We start from the raw sequence: 17,166 nt of genomic DNA on the forward strand, positions 1-17,166 counted from the left end.
TATTGAATGTTCTGTTCATCAGCTGTGTTAAAATGTATTTTTATACACCCAAAGATATTAGTAACCTAATGAAAAAGTATTTTCAAAAATTTCCTACTTCCTTTCATGGTCAAATTGTTAAATTATACCCGGATTTGGCTCCCATAACAAGAGTAAAGCGCAAAGAGTTTCTTATGTTTAGACAAAAAATTATTTCAATGGGTTTTTCTTTTTTCTTGCGCTACCCTTGTAGATGCGAGATTAAAAAAGGGGATTATGAGTATGTATTTTTCCAAATTGAACAACTTAAACAGTTTGTAGAGGCTCAACACGCCATTACATCTACACCTTTGCTTAATAATATACCATCTGAAGAGATGTTACAGAGTAATGAGCTAGTGACATGAGGCTATTGTTAAAAGAAACCAGTTTGGTACTATGTAAAGCCATACATATATATTTAATTTTCCTGTTTAGTGATCTCCTATAATAATTGCATTTCCTTTTTAGCCTCTAATGTTATTCCTTTATTGGATAATTATCCTATTTTTTATTTTCAGATATACAATGTATGATATACAATGTATGTTATATTTTGGTTTTTGAAAATTTATCTGTGAAGTTTGAAAAGTTTCTGTATATTTGAAATGAGAAAATCAAGAAATAGAGAAAAAAAATGTATTTTTATTAGTATGGTTTTACTATTCCCTGTTTAATGTAACTTTACCTTCTATATAGTTGTTAATTGGTTTCCCCCTGTTCTATTGTAAACCGGTACGATAAGACCTCGTCTTGAGTATCGGTATAGTAAAAGAATTTAAATAAAATAAATAAATAACTTAGGGATTTTATATTTCTTGATGTGTTTAACAACTAGTGATGTTTCTGTTTCTGTAAGTCCATTGTTGCACTGCATACTGTCTCTGGCTTGTTGCAGTTTCCAGTTCAGTTTTTGTCTGCATGTTTTTATTTATATTATGGTCTTTTTATTCTTTGTTAGGTGAGGGTCTGCACGTGTGACTGAGGTGACGTGTTCTGCTGGAATGTAGCTTTTGTGTAGGGATCTATAGCAGCCTGATTTATTCTGTTTTCCTAATAGGAGATGTATTGATGTTTTAGGGCTTGATGTAATAAGTGCAATGTTGCCTTTCTTAGGTGTGGCTGTTACTGTTTGAATGCTGGCAGTTAGTGCTGTTCTGGTGTGGGAGGATTACTATATATGTAATTTATGCTCAGAGAGATTACCCTTATCTTTCCCTTATGTCATTCTTAACAAGAAAATTAACACTTAAGCTTTTTTAAAATTTCTGCCAGCTATTGTAATGAGCAGTGTGTGTCACATGTGTGAGTGTTGTCCATCAGGTGTGTCATGATGGGAAAAAGGTTGAGAACCACTGCTCTAAAATACCATAATAAATCAAATTTATACCGTGAGCTTTGTGTACTGCATTAAATGTTCCGTAACTGAATATGTTAATAGTGGGGAAAAAAAAGTTTCACTCAATAAACCCGGTTGATGATGCGCCGACCGTACTGTGCCTGTATCTGTGCACAGTACCTTGTTTTCGCAGATCTTGCCTGGTGCATTCATTGGGTACTGTTGTTACAGTCAGGTAATGGGCCAGCTTGCCTGCAATAGTTTTAAATACTGCTTTGGGAGCACAGGTTTCTGGGGGCTGGTTGCGTCAGCCCGACTGGCATTTGGATTGAAATGCTGTTTGCTTGTGGTGCAAGACAGACTGCAGAATTGGGAACAGGCTCTTGGGGTTTAGCCTAGGCTTTAGGTTTATTGACTTATATTGATGCTAACTTCATGGAAGCAGCTCTGCCACACAGCTAGCTGACACAGTTTTTTTGCTATGATCTTTTTTTTTTTGCCGCCCTCTCCTGTATCACTACTGAGAAATAATTACCCAGGCTTGATTAATTGAAGAAAGCTGAACAGAAAAGCATCAGTTTATCCTTCAACCAAACTCTTAGGAAGGCCTTTCTTCATGGTATGTGTACTAAGGCAGTGGGAGATATTTTTATTTATTTAAAAGATTTTTAACCCACTGAACCTAGCATCTTGCTCTCAGCGGATAAGTCGGAATGTAAATCTGAGCAAATCATATATATATATATATATATATATATATATATATATATATAAAACAAAACCTCAGCATCCCTGCACCATATTAATATTGGGAATAACACAGTAGATAAAATATTAACTATAAATAAAATAAAAAGAATATTTTATTAACTATTTTGCCAGGCTGCTACACAAATTATATTGTGCCTTTGACCTCCTTTGCTCAACGTAGAAGCCCAGCACGGCAAGGTCTGCCATTCCTCTCTCCAGTGCATCATCTTAGCTCTGACAGGGCCCTCATTCTGCTTCCCTCCCCCTGGCCCCCTCAGCTTTGGCAATGTCTTTTACTTTTGCAGGATCCCAGATTTGAAAGGTGATGTCCAGCATTCCCTGGCATAGGTCCGTGGTTTCTTCCCTTGCCCTTTTGGGACTCTAAGTATATCCTGCTATGAAGTAGATGGGTTTCTGTAATGGTTTTCCTTTCTCGCTCCTTCCCTTTCTGGATACTGAGCTATGTTTAAAAACTCATCTCATGCTCTTCTGCGTAGTCTTCATATTTCCACACTGCTTTTTCCTTGTCCTCATGCTTATGTTTATGATGTAATCCAGCGATACTTGTTCTGTGCATCCAGGACACATATGTTTTTAAAATTCCACAGAATCTTTAGGGGGGGGGGGAGGGGAGGGTAAGCGCTAGTCATAAATTTAACATTTGAGAACAGCTCTTGGAGACCATCGTATGTGCCTGGAGTCTGACAGGGCCTAACGGTAATTTTGTATAGCTTTCGGCTTTAATAAGGTGTCACAAAAGCTATGAAATAAATGTATAGAACTAAAATCAGTATTTACTGCCTCTGTTCTTTTATTCTGGTGCTTAAAACTTTGTCCATTCTATTATGACTAGTGCTGTTGAAACAGATGATGGAGAGTGGGTAATTGTGCATTCTATTGCTTTGGGGGTTTTGTTATGAAATATTAACTTCTGCACACCAGAATTAGGCTTTTATTTTAAATATTGTCTCTGCAGAAGATGTTGGGATTAATTTATCATCCTTGACGCTAAATTGCTTGATGCTAGCAATGGGTAATTTAATGGCAGAAGAATTGCTGTCTCTGGTAGTCTCTCTCTCAGCTTTCAGGCTGTAACCCCCTCATACTGGATGACTCAGGAAATGGGCACAGAGATACAGAACCTTTTCCCTTTTAGAATGGAATGGCTTAGGCTGAGGGGATGGGCACAGACATGGCTGCCCCTAGTGGGGGGAGTGGTCTGGGGTGAATTTGCTGAAAGACCCCCCCCCTCCCCCGAAGGAGGTTGAAAAGCGGGATGGGAGGGTGGTCCTCTGCATTTGTACCTGCTCCTGTGGGTGGGCTGCTGCAACCCTGAACTCACTTGCACACAGCGAGGAAACATGATGTTGAGCAGACCAACAGGGCAATCGCCCTGATTCACCCCTCCCAAGAATGGCCCTAGGTACAGGGACACTGACTCTGTTTATCTTTAGGACTATGCTGCAGTTCTGGCTGCTGTTAGCAGTAGCTGAAGGCTATTGGTGTTTGGTTTGTATTAAAAAAAAACAAAAACAAAAACAAAAAAAACCCAAAAAACCACAAAACGGGGGTTTATATTCAAACACTATTTAGCCAGATAAGATGGACTTACCCAGCTAAGTGGCTGCCGCTGAATATCCGGCTATATCGCGTAGCCAGATAAGTTATTTATCTGTCTAAATAGTTAACCAGATAGTCAGTGGGTGGGCAGTGGGCATAACTGGGGATTGCTACTTATCTGGCTTACTTTTGCCGGATAAGTAGTGATATTCAGCCTCATCTGGTTAAGTTAACTGGATAAGTTAGACTTGACCCATAGCAGGCCTTAAGTTAGCCGGGCAAGCTTTGCCGTGCTGCTGAATATCCCATGTACCGTAAGTTAGCCGGATAAGTCTTATCTGGCTAACTTACATAGCCCCTGCTAGATCTAAATATCCTCTCCACAGTATCTTAGAAATGAATGTAAGGAGGTTCCTGGCCTTCACTAATGAGGCATCTGTGTCAAATCTGATTCTGTATAAGGTGTGTGATTTCAGAGTAGGAGGGTTAGAAGTGGTATGACATTCCTGAGTGGGAGGTGTCATGAGTTTTTAGCAAACCTCCTGTGCTTTCTTGGTGGTGGATGGTCTCTAAAGGGAGCGCTTTGTCAGTTCTGTTTCCTATCTGGAAAGGTTGAAGTACCCAGGCCTTCAGAATTGGAGAAGTCATGTCTGGTGGTCTCAGAATGGTTCCCGAGATGTTTGCTGAGGATTTTCATTTTTCCTGAAGATCCATGTCTGAAGGCTTGCTTGAGAATTTGGAGAAAGCAGATTGGCCTTTTAGGAGTTCACAGGGAAAGCTGCCTGAAAAGGGAAGGTCTTGGGAGTTACTGACTGCAAAAAGAATCAGCCAAAGATTCATCTGATTTGAATATTTGAAGAGAAATAGAAAGGAGAGCTGCATCCAGAGAAGTAGGTACCAAGGGAAGTTCCCAGAAGAAGTGGGTGCCTGAGCAGAGAGCTTACATGCCCTTGTGTTCCAAAATTGCTACTTTTTGAGACTGTTTTTTTGTGTGCTAATAGACTTTCTTTTTCTGTACTGATTCAGGCACTAAGCCTTACAGTGCTGGCTGTGGTTCTTGTTTTCTGCAATTAGTGCCTAGTAAGGGATTTTATGCTTTGAACAGCCACAGTGTGGAAGGTGTGTGTTCTTTACTCTACTGGCTTCAGAATGCCGGGTGAGGAAAAACCCTTGCGGGCCCTCATAGTTTGACTCTTTCCTCTCCTGTGTGGGAAGAATCCAGGCGCACGAGTCCATGCTGGCCTATAGCCTCCCCCATGAGCCCCTGCATGCCAGGAGAATTTAGGGCAGGGGCTACAGATAGATGTGGGCAGATAAGGACAACTTGGTCTACCCACTGGTCAGTTTGCACCTGCCTGCTGACCTGTCACAGATCTTACTGGAGCTGTGAGCTTCTCTGTTTCTCCTCCCATCACTCAGGTCCCTTTTTGCCTGCTCTGTGCATGCTTGGATTCTGACACTGTTTTGACTTCTATTGCCTCTGCTAAAAGTCTATACCAGACATCCACCAGCCTTTCAAAGTATTTTCCCACATTTTTTTAAGCATGTGTGTCTGGTGACTCAGTATTTTAGGGAGACTGAAGTAGAGGAGTAGGCCCTGAGCCCATAATTGACTGGAATCATGTAGGAGTACAGGTCAAAAAGAAGCTGTAGGTTATATCCATTTAGATTTTATTATATTTGATATAAACACAAATCTGCAATCATCAGCAAAGGGCATATTAGCATGCATAACCTAGGCACACTGCACCCCACATACCTACCTCTTCCCCTGTAAGTAACAGTCAAGCCAATTTCTCATTTTTTAAATTTTAATTGATACACATACAGCATCTAACAGTGGATGGATAGGCCACAGCTTTTACAAATATTAAACCATATGAAAGTTCTTTGCAACACTAATTGTTAAGTAGACATTGTCTTTCATTATTATTATTATTATTATTATTATTATTATTATTATTATTATTATTATTAAACCCCTTTACCCCTCATCCAGCCATACTGTAATGGATGTCTGGAGCATGGGACAGCTGCACATGCAGTGCCTATCCATTGTTATGTTAGAAATATTCCTAGATCACCTGTATTCATGGTCTTAGTCAACCTATTTCGTGACTTCATAATTACATTTATATTTCCCAAGCCACTTGATTTATTCGTGGTCTGAGAGCTAGGGGGTCTATTTTTATAACTAAAGTGATACCCACCACCAGCTCAGCTGCCCCTTATCTAATGACACCTCATCGTTCCCCCATTTTAAATTTCCTCCTTTCTGGCTGGTGAGCTGCTGTCACAGGAGGGACTAGTAACATCTTGGTACAAGATCTTGGGGTACCTGCTCCCCCATTCCAATTCCATAAGCCTAAGGTTTTTTGATGGCTTCAGTTGTTTTAGTGTATGTATCTGGATTTCCAGAAAGCATTTGACAAAGTCCCTCATGAAAGACTTCTTAGGAAATTAAAACAATCATGGGATAGGGGACAGTGTCCGATTGTAGATTGCGAACTGATTAAAAGATGGAAAACCGAGTAGGGCTAAATGGTAAATTTTCTCAGTGGAGAAAGGTGGATAGTGGAGTGCCCCCAGGGATCTGTTCTGGGACTGAGGCTTTTTAACTTATTTATAAACGTCCTGGAAATGGGAACGAGTGAAGTGATCAAATTTTCTGACCACATAAAATAATTCAAAGTTGTTACATCACAAGACGTTTGTGACATCTTGCAAGAGAACCTTACAAAACTGGGAGACTGGGTATGCAAAAGGCAAATGAAATTTAATGTGAGCAAGTGCAAAGTGATGCATGTAGGGAAGAGCAACACAAATTATTGCTACACAGTGCAAAGTTCCACATTAGGAGTCACCATTCAGGAAAAGGATCTAGGCAGCGTCATTGATATGTTGAAATCTTCTGCTCAGTGTGCAGCAGCAGCCAAGAAAGCAAACAATACTAGGAAAGGAATGGGGAATAAAATAGAGACTATCTTAATGTCTCTGTATTGTGCCATAGTGTGACCTCATCTTGTGTATTGTGTCCAGTTTTGTAACCACAACTCAAAAGAGATATAGTAGAATAAGGTACAGAGAAGGGCGACCAAAATGATAAAGGGGATGGAAAAATTTCCCTAGAAGGAAAAGCTAAAGAGGTTAGTTAGGACTCTTCAGTTTGGAGAATAGACAGCTGAGGAGAGATATGCTGGTGGTCTATAAAATTAATAAATGGAGTGAAATGAGTAAATGTGAATCAATTTTTTTACTCAAAGTATAAAGACTAGGGGAACACAATGAAGTTACTAAGTTGTACATTTAAAACTAAGAGAAAATATTTTTTTACCCAACATATAATTAAGCTCTGGAATTTACTGCCAGAATATATGATGAAAGCTATTAGTGTAGCTGAGTTTAAAAAAGATTTGGACAATTTCTTGGAGGAAAAGTCCATAAACTGTTATTAAGGTGGGGTTGCAGAAATTCTTAGAATAAGCAGCTTGGAATCTGTCTACCCCTTAGGATCCTGCCAGGTACTTGAGACCTGGATTGGCCACTGTTGGAAACAAGATACTGGGCTTGATGGATTTTTGGATCGACGAGTATGGCAAATCTTATGTTCTTATGTTAACAATAATTCTAAATTAAAATTGTTCAAACCTATATCTGCAAGTGCAGTCTGAGTAAATATATTTAAAAAATGTTTTCCCCTTTAATCACTATACATATTGCACTTAATAGTGCCATTTTTATCAGAGCCTTCCCCAGATCACCCCTACCCTGGTGTGGGTAAACTATTGTTCCTTCTGATGATGATTTAAATAGAAGTAAAATTTAAGACCCGTGCGCGGGTGCACATCTGTACATGTTTGCCAGTGCATGTGCATGGAGACTGTAATTTTATAACGTATGCGTGTGTTATAAAATCGGCTATTGGCGTGTGCATGTGCGCCCGGTTTTATATTGATGCGCGCATCTGCGCACATATGGCTACTCAATCGTGTTAGTGGGGGGAATTTTAGTAGCTATGTATGCTGATGCAATTACCTGTTTCCCCAGTTTGTTCCCAATTTGGCCCAGTAAAGGAGAGGACTTCCTAATCCCCCTAGCTAACTTGCTTCCCTTTTACCCTATTAGCTCCGAGCCTTAAAACCTCGCTGACCAGCCTATTTATTTTTTTTTGGTTACATGACTTAGACGCCATCCATAGCCGAAGAATTTACGCGGTAGGGAACCTCGGCACGCGCTTGTGTGCGTAAACACTTACGCACAGACTTCAAGGTACGGTTCTGGCCTGCCCATGCCCTGCCCCTTTTGTTGAAAAAAATGTTATGCGCATACTGGGAGGTTTCAAAATCTGCGTGGCACATGCCAGGTCAAGTCACGAGCGTATTTCCCGGCTTTGTTGCGCATAGGGCTTTTAAAATTGACCAGATAGTCTTTACTGCTGCCATGTTGTTGCCAGCTATGTCTTTGCCATTGACCCTGTTGCCTTGGTTTTAAAATGAATGTGAAAGTTAATGTCGTCATTCACTGTTTTTGCACAGAAGGTTTAAGTCATCTGTAATACCACCTTCCTGTTTCCCTAATCTAACCTTCTCCAACCCCTCCTCTCTTGCTTGCTGTTGATGCTGTCTGATTTTTGAAAGAATGGGTAATAAAACATTCTGGCTCTTCCCTTACCAGGCTTCAGTTTGGCAAAGCAGTGTTTGAGAAACTTCTCCTTCCCCTATCAAACTTGATCTTAATAAGTCATTTGCAATCATGTCTGGCCTGATAATTTCACCCATCTACCAACTTGGCATTGATCTGCTTTTGCCTTTTTAGTAATCCATTTTACATGCTGCAGTTCCATATAAATATCTACCACAGCTAGGCTGGAATACAAAACGTTTTTTTCCTGGCTACTAGATCTGACACTCATTGCCCCAAAGCACCTTACTGGAATTTCTGCCACCAAAGTTATCCCATCGTGAACCCTTACCAATGCCTTCAGTATGAAGTTGTAATCTGGTCCCTTGAGTCTCCTTTAGGCCCTCTGCATTTCCCCCATCCTTGCTTTGTTTGAGGGATTTTTTTTATGCCTTAGCGACTTCATAACTTAGCACAGCCACCAGTGCCTGTTAAATGTGAACCCACCTATGCCTTAGAAACTCTTCCTGCCTTTCCTGGTGGCTCTGCAGCATGGAGCTCTCTGCTCTCAATCTATAGGAGTACAGGAGACAATATTAGGGTTGCTCAAGCATCCAGAGAGCATCAATAAAACACTGAACCATATGTACAATATGAATGTATTCCTAAACTAATAATGCTGCCAATCCCTCCTAAATTTGAGAAATCAATTTCACTATTCTGATTCAGAAGTTGTCTTGTGAAAACTGTCAGTTATCCAGAACACTCTACCAGACATGGCAGTGCCCAAATGCAGGAAGCTGTATTATTTTCTTTTCTCCTAGGACAAGCAGGATGGTAGTCCTCACATGTAGGTGACATCATCAGATGGAGCCCGGCAGAGAAAACTTTTGTCAGTTTCTAGAAGCTTTGACCAGCACACTGAGCATGCCCAGCATGCCGCTATCTGCGCGTCCACGTGAGGTACCCCTTCAGTCTCTTCTTTTCCGTGGTGCAGATACCTCGTGTTCTATGGAGCTCTTTCCTGTTTTCCTCATCTGGTACCCCCTTCACGGTCGGTGCCCTCCTCGGTTGCAATAGGTTATTTTTGCTTTTTTTTCCCAACTTTGCGGTCAATTCCCTACTACTTGCCATATGGTGACCGCTGGTCATCGACTGCATGCTGGGTGTTTTTCCGTGGTGTCGACTGTTTTTTGTCGGTGCTCCCAGTGCCCGCGGACCATATCTATCACGGATCTACATGAGATTTGCATCCTCTGTCTGGGGGCCTCACACGAGGTCCGCAGGTGTCTTATGTGAGACCAGATGACTTCCAAAGGCCGTCGGGCTTGCCTTGATAAGATGGAGAAACTTTTTGGGTTTTCAAAGTCTGCTCCTTCTACGCATGCGTCGGAACCATCGACGCCGAGAGGTCGCAGAGAGCCTTTTGATATGCCCCTTCTCACCATTCCTCTTGCTGGCTCTTCAAAGGATCGCAGGAACGGTATTAGATCCTCGGCGATTTCACCATTCTCCTGGACGTCAGGGTCCTCCGCCTCCTTGGCACCAGGGAAAGACTTGGCCGAGTACTGTGGGAGATCCCGCAAGCATCGCCACCGATCACCGTTGATGCAGAGCTCCAGTTCTGTTGCGACTCTTGTGGCTGCCGGGCCACCACTGAGGTGACATCGGCCATCAGAGGCCCCATCCTCTGATGCCCCCCAGGCAATCCCACAGATATCACTGCTGGCACCGTGCCACTTCAGAGACCCGAGGAAGAGCCGGTGATGCCTTGTCCCACTCCCTCAGTCCTGGCCACGCCAGACTTTCAAGAGGAGTTGGACCATAGGGTGCAATCTGCAGTGTTCAAAGTGCTGCAGAGCATAGAGGTGCCCGCGCCACTGCCCCCATACTGGTGCCCGAGCCGCCGCCGTCTATTTTAGCACCTCCTAGTGGAGTGTCTGGACGTCCTTTTAGGTGCCCTACTGACACAACCGGTGTCCGAGGGACCTTCGGTTCCCCAACGGCCACTGATGCCCTCCACCAGAGCGTTCCAGATCTTTGGGTCCTCCGGGGAGGAAGATATGCCTGGTACCGTGTTTCCAAGACTACGGTTTCTGGATACCCTGCCAGGTCCTTCTGACCTCCCACGGCCTCTGGTCCCCTCGATGCCAGGGGAACCTTCAATTCCTGCGGTGCCCTCGAGGCCTCCGAAGCTGTCTGAGCCCAGGGCTGATGCCCCTCACAGCTCTTGCCCATTTCATGCAGGCCCTAGTGAGAAGGAAGGCAGTGGAAGGGCCTTACACCCCTTGGGGAGTTGATTCCACGAGTCGAGCTCCGAGTATTTGGACGACCCCCTCTCGGAACCCTTCCCACAGGAGGAACGGTGCCGGTTGCCCCCCCCCCCCCCCCCCCCCCGAGGACTTGTCCTTTGTGGGGTTTGTCAGGGCCATGGCGGAAGCCATTCCCTTTCAGTTTCTCACGGAGGAGGATGCGCAACATAAGATGCTGGAAGTATTCTAGTTTGTTGATGCTCCTAAGGAAATCATGGCAGTTCCCATCCATGATATCTTTAAGGACCTCCTCCTTCAGATGTGGGAGTACCCTATTTCTATTTCCCCAGTCAACCGAAAGGCTGATGCCATATATTTTGTGCAGCAAGCCGTGGGATTTGAGAAGCAGCACCTCCCCCACCAATCGGTGGTCGTGGAGTCAGCCCTGAAGACGGCCCAGCACACCGCACATATACCTCTGCCTCCCTGGGGCGAGAGCATAGAGAGCTTGATTTGGGCAGGAAGATCTTCCAGGGCTCTATGCTGGTTGCCCGTATCTCCGCCTACCAGCTTTACTTGACCCAGTTCAACTGGAACATCTGGAAACGAGTCCAGGACCTCGCAGAGGGCTTGCCTCAACAACCACAGGAGGTACTCTCGGCTATCATCCTACTGGATCTAGAAGCTGGCATGAGGTGCGTTCCACCTATGATGTTTTTATGATGGCCGCCTGCGTGGCTCTGATGGGCATCGGCGCCTGGAGCATGGCCTGGCTCAGAGCCTCTGACCTCCGTCCGGAGGTGCAAGAGAGGCTTGCTGACCTCCCCTGCACAGGTGAAAAGCTCTTCGGGGATAAATTCCAGGATGTGGTGGCGCAATTGAAGGACCACCATGACACCCTTCAACAGCTTTCTGCCAGTGCCTCCGATACCCCATCCTCGGCCAGGAAATCCTCCAGGGTGGGATTCCGGAAACCCTTCTACAGGCAGAGGAAGTATTATCCTCCGGCTTCCTGGACTCGTCCATCACGCACCAGCTCCAGGGGCCTCCCTCGCCAGCAGCGAGCGCCCAGACCCCAGCCAGCACCCCTGCAAGTCCCGGCTACGGGCTTTTGACTGCGGTGAGGAAGCGAAAGTCAGTTGAGCATACCCCTGATGCCAGATCCCACAGTGGGTGTAAAGCTCCTAGGCTTCTCCCATTGCTGGGAGGATGTTACGTCAGACCGTAGGGTCCTCGTCATCATTCGTCAGGGGTATCGTCTCAATTTTAGTCTGCTCCCAGAGACCTCTCCCTTTTGGCCCCGACAGGTCTGGTTCCACTTTTGCAAGACCTGTCAGTGTGAGACCAGATCAGGCTGGGGACTGCGCCTGATCTGATCACACAGAATTGAGGTGCCCTGCAGCATCCAAACCTCCGGGCATTGGTCCTGACGGCTTGGATGTTGAGCGCGTAGCCCTTCAGCCCTTGGCTCTTTTGGACTGTGTATCCCAGGTGCTCGTGGCTTCTAGGAAGCCTTCCACCGGGAAGTCCTACAGTTTGAAGTGGAAAAGATTTTCCATCTGGTGTGCAGGGCATGACTTGGATCTTTTTTATGTCCTCTCCCTCAGATTTTGGGCTACTTGTGGCATCTTTCTAAATCTGGGCTCCAAACCAGCTCGGTCAGGGTTCGTCTTAGCACTGTCAGTGTGTACCATTGGGGTGTGTCTGGCACGCCTGTTTTGGTGCAGCCCTTAGTAGGCCATTTCATGAGGGACCTCTTCCAACTGAAGCTTCCTCTTCGGCCTCCTGTTGCATCCTGGGACCTCAATGTTGTCCTGGCACAGCTCATGCGCCCTCCTTTTGAGCTGCTGCAGTCCTGCAATCTGAAGTTCCTCACTTGGAAAGTTATATTCCTGGTGGCGATTACTTTGGCTCAGATTCAGTGAGCTTCAGGCCCTGGTCATGTACCTACCATACACCAAGTTCTTCCACGAATATGTTGTCTTGCATACTCACCCTAAGTTTCTCCCTAAGGTTGTGACTGATTTCCATCTCAATCAGTCCATCGTTTTACCCACCTTCTTTCCGAGGCCTCATTCCTACCCAGGGGAACGGGCTCTTCATACCATGGACTGCATGAGGGCCTTGGCCTTCTATTTGGATTGCACAGCTGGCCATAGGCAGTCCACTCAGCTCTTTGTGTCCTTTGATACCAACAGGCTGGGAGTGGCGGTGGGTAAACAGACCTTATCTATCTATCTGGTGGACTGCACAAAGTGAGCTTTCTGCTAGCCGGCAGAGTAAAGGCTCACTCTCTATGCGGGCTATGGCGACGTCAGTGGCTCATTTGCATGAAGTCCCTGTTGCCGAGCCACAATCTGGAGTTCTTTTCACACGTTTGCGGCTCATTACTGCTTGGACAAGGATGGGCGTCAGGACAGTGCTGTCGGTCAATCCGTCCTGCATAATCTGTTCCAGTCCTGAACCCAACTCTTCTTGTTCATGCCTTGCCAGCCTATAACATTGCAGTTATTGTTGTACCCATTGCCACCTTGTTCGGTCGCTGTTGGTCTCTCCTGTTAACAGGGACAGTCTATTAGAGATGTGAATCGGAACCAGAATCGGATCCGATATCAGTTCCGATTCACATCTCTATAGATGTGAATCGGAACCAGAATCGGATCCGATATCAGTTCCGATTCACATCTCTACAGTCTATAGCTTGGTATTCACCCACATGTGAGCACTACATCCTGCTTGTCCTAGGAGAAAGTGCAGTTGCTTACCTGTAATAGGTGTTCTCCTAGGACAGAAGGATGTTAGTCCTCAGGAATCCAGCCCACTTCCCCACAACATTGGGTTCTCCTTCCGGTTTGTTTTTATTTTTTCGCTTGTATTTTTATCTGTTATGAGACTGAAGGGGGATCTCGCGTGGACAAACGGATAGCGGCATGCTTAGTGTGGTGGTCAAAGCATCTAGAAACTTTGACAAAAGCTTTCTGTGCCAGGCTCCATTGGATGATGTCACTCGCTTGTGAGGACTAACATCCTTCTGTCCTAGGAGAACACTTGTTACAGTAAGCTACTGCACTTTCTCTTGCTGTTTACTATTTCACTGTAGAACTGAGTTTCTATGGAAAAAATTGACTTGCATGGAGTGATCTGGTAAAAACTGTAAAGTATTTCTCCAAGGATAAGCAGGATGGTAGTCCTCACACATGGAGCCTGATACAAAGAACCTATGTCAAAGTTTCTAGAAACTTTGACTAGGCACACTGAGCATGCCCAGTCTTTTTTTTTTCCACGGAAATATGAGCCTCACGGTTTGATTTCATTAAAAACTTGGCTTTTTGCCTTCTGGAAAACATTTTTTTTGCAGTTATTCGCAATCCTTTTCTTCGGTCTGTCAGCAGGTCCCTCTCTGTGCCTCCCCATAGTGTCCCCAGTTAGGGTTTTTGGGGTTTCGGATAAGTTTCTTTTGATAGTCTGTTCCCCCTGTGTTGGTGGTGCCTCGCTGCCCGCCAGCCATCGACAGCCTCTGCCATATTTTCATCCTTCAACCCTTTTGTTTTGCCTTGTCATGGCCATATCCAGCTTTCAACGATGGACCCAGAGCCCGAGGACCATGTCTATCACTGATCCTCATGAAGTTTGCATCCTCTGCCTGGGAGCATTGCATGACTTCTGAGGTTGCCACTTCTGCACTCAGATGACTCAGGATGTTTTGCTTCGACTCAACAAGCTGGATCAGCTCTTTGTGTCTAAGAAGTCCGAACCATCGACAAAGACAGCATCAGAGGACCTCAGAGCCACACAGATGGACACCTTGCCATTGACATCGGCGAGACCATCGGTTCCGTTGAGGTTGCCGGTGGATAGGAGCGCCGGAGACCAACTGTTTAATCTCGTCTGACCGAGGACACCGGGCCACCGGGCCAAGTACAGAAGAAAGCCTAAGAAGCATCTGCACTGGTTCCCATAAATGCATGGTTAGGGCATGGGGATGTACCAGTTTTTGCTGCAATGCCCCCAAAGCAACCCCGTGGCAAGGAGCACCCACGCTCCACTGATGCCCAAGGTCTGCAATGGTCTCCACTGGTCCTGGTGGCAGTCGCAGATCCCCCTCGTGGGTCTGAGGAAGACTTGGCCACTCCTCCTTCCTCCCAGTCTATGTTGGCATTGGCAATGTTCGAGGAGGAACTGAAGTGTTGTCCAGCTGATGGTGGAGTGGTCGCTGCAGGGCTTTGGTCCTGTGGCACAGACTTCACCGGAGCTGGTACTGCCTGCCCTCGTACTGCTTTTGGAGAAGCTCAATGTGCATATTGGTGTCTTACTGACCCAGCTGGCATCCACTCCCGGGATGGCACCGAGGCCTTCCCCGTCTGATACAGTGGTTGTCACCAGTTCCTCCGAGGAGGAAGCTCTGCTGAGGCCGGTGGGGACGCTGAGGTCTGTAGTCCCCCCATTCAGTTCCATTGGTACCTGCACCTCTGGACTTGGGTCGAGCACCTAGGGCCATATCCCCTGTGGAATACTGTGAGGATGAGGGTCCCTATTACTCCTGGGGGGATGATCAGATGGAGTCCTCCTCCAATGATTTGGATGGTCTCCCGTAAGACCCTTCTCCTCCGGATGAGTGAAGGAAGTCTCTGCCTGAGAACTTAACCTTCCAGCTTTTGACTGAGGAGGATGCCAGGCACAAAATGCTTGAGATACTCCAGTTTGTGGAGCCTCCTAAGGAGATCGTGGCGGTCCCTGGTACATGAAATCCTTAAGGAGTTGCTGCTGAGGATTTGGGAACACCCACTCATAGTGGCTCACGTTAATAAGAAGCCTGACAGCGTTTACCTCATCCAGAAGGCTGCCGGATTCAAAAAGCGTCAGCTGCCTCAACAGTCAGTGCTGGTTGAATCTGCCCTCAAGTGGTCCAAGCGCTCTTGGACCCATTTCGTGCCTCCCCCCCCCCCCCCCCCCCCCCCCCCCCACCATGGGAAGGACCACAGAGAATGGATGCTTTGGGAGGATGGTGTTCCAAGGTACCTTGCTTATTGCCTGCATCGCTACCTACCAGCTCTACATGAGCCAATACTTGTGGGACATCTATAAGCAGGTACAGGAGATGGCTGAGCAGCTGCCTCAACAGCAGCAAGACACCCTCATGTCGCTGGTGCACAAGGATCTGGAGTGCAGGAAACACAAGGTCCATGCACCTTACGATGTTTTTGAAACCTTTTAGGCATCAATGGTCTCTGCAGTGGAAATTGGCGCCTGCAGAATGGCATGGCTGTGGGCCTCAGATCTCCGACCAGAGTTACAGGAATGACTCACTGACGTGCCGTGTACTTTAGAGAATCTCTTCAGAGACAGGGTGAGGGGATGCTGTAGCCCAACTCTGGGACCATCATGAAACCCTCCAGCAATTCTCCGCCAGTACTTCTGATCTGGCCTCCTTCAGGAAGCCGGGCCAAGGAAGTCTTTCTTTCACCAAAGAAAGTACTATTCTCTGCCTTCTTAATCCAGTCAACATCATCAGAACTTCTGCCACTGTCCCATGCAGCATAGACCTCCCAAGCCCCAGCCAGCTCCTCAGTCAACTCTGGGATGAAATTTTGATTGGGCTGTAGGGAGCATAAGTCAGTTGCCTGTACCCGGGACAATGGACCCTTTAGTTGGGGGGCAGACTGTGATTCTTTGCAAACTAGTGGCCCAGTGTAACCTCTGATCAGTGGGTTTTGTGCATCGTCCGCCAGGGGTACCAATTAAATCTATTGAGTGTCCTGCCAAATTGCCCTCCATGCCCATTTTTGGAGGCTGAGAGCACATCAGGAGGTACTACAAGTAGAACTCTGCTTCCTCTTAACATCCAGAACAGTCAAGCTCATACCACCAGGCCAAAGAGGGTCGGGATTCTACTCCAGATACTTCCTGATTCCAAAGAGAATAGGAGGACTTGTCCCATCCTAGACCTAAAAAAGAAAAGTGCAAGATGGTTTCCCTGGGTGCCTTGATCCCCTTTTGCAAAAATGGGACTGGCTATGCTCCCTCAACCCAAAAATGGGACTGGCTATGCTCCCTCAACCCAAGACATACACCCCTATCGAGATCTTCGCTGGTCACGGGAAGTACCTTGATTTGTGGTGGGGAAAACAGCACTTCCAGTGCTTGGTGTTGCTGTTCGGGCTTGCGTCCGCCCCACAGGTCTTCATAAAATGCCTGGCCATGGTTGTAGCGTACCTCCACAGACTGGCAGTGCATATTTTCCCATATCTAGACAATTGGCTGGTTAAGAGCACGAATCAGGCAGGGGCAGTCCGGTCCATATGCTTGACCGTTTGGATATTGGAGTCATTAGGGTTCATTCTCAACTACCCAAATACTATCTCAGTCCATCACCTCAATGGGACTTCATCGGAGCCCTGCTAGACACAAAATAAAAGCCTAAAAAATTGTTAATTCTACAAACAAAATTTCAAAAATAGTCTGTACTAGATTTATTTATTTATTAAATTTCTATACCGATATTAGTGGGAACATCATATTGGTTTATATCAAAACAATGAACATAAGGAAAGATAGTTACATTAAACAGGGAGATGGGGAGGGGATGATAGGAACTGTAAGAAAGAAGATCGAAAGTACACAGGAAAC

The 17,166-nt window shown here is 45.8% G+C and overlaps 1 protein-coding gene across 14 annotated transcripts in view; it reads left to right on the forward strand.

Annotated features, from left to right (window-relative positions):
- Positions 1-17,166, forward strand: part of PKNOX2 (PBX/knotted 1 homeobox 2) — a 989,927-nt gene that overhangs the window by 89,765 nt on the left and 882,996 nt on the right. The window lies entirely within an intron of this gene.

The sequence above is a fragment of the Rhinatrema bivittatum genome, chromosome 12 (genome assembly GCF_901001135.1).
Source record: "Rhinatrema bivittatum chromosome 12, aRhiBiv1.1, whole genome shotgun sequence".
Taxonomy (NCBI): domain Eukaryota; kingdom Metazoa; phylum Chordata; class Amphibia; order Gymnophiona; family Rhinatrematidae; genus Rhinatrema; species Rhinatrema bivittatum.